At 52.5% G+C, this 4,794-nt stretch overlaps 1 pseudogene; it reads left to right on the plus strand.

Moving 5' to 3' along the window:
* The first annotated feature begins 2,564 nt into the window (after window positions 1–2,564).
* On the plus strand, window positions 2,565–3,413 carry LOC135914116 (uncharacterized; annotated as a pseudogene).
* Window positions 3,414–4,794: the final 1,381 nt, after the last annotated feature.

A 4,794-nucleotide genomic window follows, 5' to 3' on the forward strand; every position in this document is an offset into this window, starting at 1 on the left:
GACGCACTACCACCAGAAAAGTTTACAAGGTAATCATTAAAAACATTTGCAAGAGCACTTCCCGATACTTCGCTCCCACCAAGTATTAGGGTTTGTATTCGCGGAGCTGATTTTCGAGGATTCAAGACATCATTTAACTTTTTCCATAAGGTATCAGGTTTGTTCAAACAACCCTCGAATTCTGCATGAAAATAGGACTTCCTATGGGATTTTAGTCCCTTATTTAGCTTGTTTCTATACGACTTGTATTCCTTTAATATACTTGGATCCTTAGTCTTGACGAACTTGTGATAGAGCGCGTTTTTATAATTAATACGTTTTAGCAATTCGGGGCTAATCCACGGCTTCCGTAATTTTTTACCGAGCCTGAGCTTTTATTCTGGCAAATGGTTCTTATATATTCGAGAGACGTCATAAATAAGCTTGCCATACGCGATTTCGACGTTATCTATTTCTAAAATTTGTTTAAGGTCGCACCGTAGAAGTTCGTCTCTGAAGCTATCTAGACGTGTTTGTGTAATACTTTGACATAGGATATACTCATGCTTCCTGTTCTTCTTAAAGTTGTGTTTTCTTAGAAAAAGAAATACTGGAAGGTGATCACTAAGGTCGTGTGACATCACTGCGGCAGTAGCAGTTTCAGTGTCAGCATTTGTAATGAGCAAGTCCAACAATGTTTCACTTTCGGATGTAATCCTTGTTGGCGTACGGATTAAATTTTCGTAACCATTTGAAGCTAAAATATTTAACACAGTTTTTTGTGGTACAGAAGTGGTCAGCATGTCGATATTGAAATCACCAGCGGACACCAAGTAATTGCTATTTTCTGCAGTAAAAGACAGCAGTTGTTCATAAAAAGAAAGGAACTGAAGAACACTTCCATTTGGAGGCCTGTAGCACACAGAAATATGTACTCATTCGCACGAACTGTTACCATTTCAAAATCATCGCAACAAACACAAAAGTCGGGAAGCAATTCACAACTGACATGTTCTTTCAACAACAGCAAAACACCGCCGCCACGGCGGTTCGTTCGGTTCACACAAAACGACTGATAATGTCTAAACTTAGGCACGTCACGACCATCTCTGCACCGAGTTTCACTGAGCATTACAGCATCAAACAAAAAATGAAAACCATTGATAAAGTGATCGATATCTGTTTCTTTGTTATAGAGCGAACGAACATTAAGGTGAAGACACTTCAATGAACCAGCATGTTGATTTGACACAAGATTATCTACCTCATGCGGAAAGAAGGGACTATCAGTAGCCATCTTTAAGCGGGAATGATCAACTTCAGTACGCTCACAAGAGAGCAGGCTCAGGAAGGAAAGTCTGATCTGTGACGCACTACGATCACAGAGTCGCCCTCGGTCTTTCGCAGCAAGATCTTTCCATTCCTGTGCCACACGAATTTGTAACCATTCAATTTCGCCCAGTCTTTAGCCTCTCGAAGCAGTTGCCGGTTGTAACTGGTCATGTTTTCGTGAAAGAAGACCTTGGTTTTCTTTTCCCTCAGCTTTGAGTGGCTGTCCAACCACTGGTCTCGAACAGATTGCCTGAGATACCTCACAATTATACCAGGAATGCGACCGGCTTTGCATGGAAGGCGGTGAATGGCAGCGACATCGGTTTCACTAAGTACAGGGACCTCAATCAATGTGGCAAGAGAATTCACTTTCTCAAGCAAATTTTCATTGTCAGCTGCACTAACACCGTGAATTTCTAGGTTGAACCTGCGGTTTCTCCATTCCAGCTCATTAAGATCCGCCTCTAACTTCTTCGTCGCATCGCCACTAGCGTGAGAGCTTTGTTCAAGGTGTTCAAGCCGTTGCCGGATTTCTTTCGTGTCGTTTTCTTGCGCGGCCAATCGTGCCAACATCTCGTCATACTTATCAGACATTACTTGTACCGATCGCTCAATGCCTGGCACAGCCTCTTTGAGCGGCAACAACTTTTGACTTATGTTCGCTAAAAGCGACCTTATATCAGTTAGTTCATCAGCTGACGACTTCCCGCTTGAGCCTTCACTATCCTTTCCTGCGACTCTGCATGCAGAGCAAGTCCACTTTTGTTTAGCCGATTCAGATTTTTTCTTATATTGTTTATCCGATAAGCCAGCACATGTCCCAATGTGGAAGAGCCCCTTACATTCGCCACATGACACAGACATTTCATCTGAGCTAACAGCTTCATTGCATGAGCAACAGGTGCCTACAGTTGCCATGGGAACAGGATACGGAAACACAGGGAAGCAGACTCGAGTGGCAGCAGCGGTAGAGTAGACAACATGAAATGAACTAAAGAGCGAATGTTACAAGGCGTGGACTAACCTGCGTGGTTAACACCACGCAGGTTAGTCCACGCCTGCGAATGGTCATCACCTTCGCGGAACTTCGAGAAGCACACTTGACAAACCACTACACAAGACTGTCAAAAACGCCGTCGGGTCGCCGCTTTCTTGCCCGGCTACACATCCACCATCCAACACTGACGGAAGAACGCGTGCGCATCCTGGAAATCAGGAGATACGCCCTGCACGTGCGCCCTCTTTCGGCCAACATGACACGAGACGACCATAGTGGCCGGCGCCTCGCGCGCGCGGAAGCGTTGGCACGTCACTATGGGAACAAGCACGGAGTATTCTACGTGGACGCCTCCGGCCCACACCATGGGGGTTGGTTTACGGCCACAGTCGTCCACCAAAACACCGCGGTGAACGGCCTTACGTTCAAAGCACAAGACATAACACATGCGGAAGAGGTGGCCATCGCGCTCGCCGCCGCAGATCAGGACTCGCGGGTCATTCTTAGCGACTCATGAGGGGCCTGGAGGAACATTGAAAGGGGCTTTATTCCCTATTTGGCGTACCGCTTACTTCAAGGCAGCAATTATCTCGGGGTCCCCGCACCCCGCACGATAGTATGGACTCTCGCGCACGAGGGTCTCGAGGGCAACGAAGCGGCCAACGCCGCTGCCCGCGCGCTCACTCTCCGGGCATCGCCTTCGCCTCCCGTCGCTGCGGACTCCGACCCCAATCTCGTATTTACCTTCAAGGAAATCACCCAACACTACATATATGGCCATGCAATCTTTCCTAAGCCCTGTAAGGGCCTCATGAAGGCGGATGACCGTTTACTCCTTCGCCTCTATACTAAAACACTGTTGCGCCCGGCAATCCAAAAACATTTCGACCCTGCGTGCACAGGGAAGTGCCCGCACTGTGAGGAAAAATATTCGGACATTTTCAACATGGTGTGGGCATGCCAATCAACCCCTCACCTTACCCCTATACCCAACCCTACCCGGGAGGACTGGGAGGCGGCCCTGCTCGGCTGCTCCGACCTGGCGAGCCAGAAGGCCCTGGTCGGCCGTGCCCGAGCCGCGGCTACAGCCAATGGGTTCCTGTAATAAGGTGCCCACCTAGTCTCTATAAGGAACGGCCCCTTAAGGACTGCTCCACACGCACCCTGTAAATATTTCAAACAATAAAGTTTTTCAGTCAGTCAGTCGACACCCACTGCCGCGCTCGGTCACACCTCGCTTCGTCGCGCCATCCGACGCGTCGCGGCCGCCAGCGCGCTCTTGGCGTGGTCTAAATTCAGTTGTATAATGCTGGTTTCCACCGGTCGGCGCGTTTCAACGATCGAGCGGGCGCTCCCACGACGCTCGCCAGTTTTCGGACGCGTCTCCATCCCCGCACCGCCCCGCTCCGCGGCGCTCCCTCTACTTCGGTTCGCCGTAGTCAGTGCGCGCCCTGAGGCGCGCCACCTTTTCTACGAGCACCAGACACTCGGGGAAACCGGTAGGGTGATTCTTTCGCTGTGGCCCGCCCTATCACACTCCGAACAGCGCACTTCGGCGTCTCCCATCTTTACTTTACAGGTCACGGCCAAGTGGTTACCGCCGCACTTCATGCAGCGAGACTTTGCCGGATCCGCCTACTGAGGGCACATCATGCGCCCGTGCCCGTATGACGCGCAAGAAGTGCACGTGGGCACGTGCAGGTCATCGCGTGCGCGCACCGAAGTCCAGCCCATCGTCAGCCTCGGTCGCGATAGGATCTTCTTGAACCCTTCCGGGTCGATTTCCGCCACGTACGACCGCGTGCCCGCTCTTTCCCCGAACGTGACCCGGACCTTGCACTTGTCGAGGTCGAGATCGAGACCCCGATTGCGTTCGTTTAGCGTGCGTAGGAATTCGTCGGGGCCGATATCGGGATCGACTCCCGTGACCTTTGCACATGGGTTGCGCTGTTGCGCGACACGCATCATGATGGACGCGCGCATGACCGAATTCGCGGTATCGCCTGCTCGAGGTTGTGTAACGATTTGTGGTTGTCCGTAAATACGGTCAGGCCCGTACCTTGTATGGTGGAGCGTCACGTCTGTGATGTCGTTGGCGAGTGGGTCCACATTGGTCTTCAAGATCCGGAGAACATATCTCGGCGGCGTCGTGGTCGCCCCCACCGGCGTCAGGAAGGCGACGTGCTTGTGTGGTGCGCCGGGCGTCCCCGCCTCGGCGCTCGCCATCGCAGCAGCGCTGGGTCCGCCGCCGGCCGCGCCGGCAGCGGGCGCGAGGTCCGCCTTCAACGCGGCCGCGTAATCCATGCGACCGGCAGGCGCATCCATCCAGCCGCCAGCGCGCGAGGTCGCGGCGACCCCGTCCGCACGTGGGGCAGGACCGCAACCGGCGAGCCCCGGACCAGTCGTCGCAACCGCGGGCCCGACCAGCCCGGCCTCCGCAACCGCTAGGCGTCTCCGCATCCCGGCCGCCTCCCTCCGCGCCTCGG

The sequence above is a fragment of the Dermacentor albipictus genome, unplaced genomic scaffold (genome assembly GCF_038994185.2).
Source record: "Dermacentor albipictus isolate Rhodes 1998 colony unplaced genomic scaffold, USDA_Dalb.pri_finalv2 scaffold_15, whole genome shotgun sequence".
Classification (NCBI taxonomy): Eukaryota; Metazoa; Arthropoda; class Arachnida; order Ixodida; family Ixodidae; genus Dermacentor; species Dermacentor albipictus.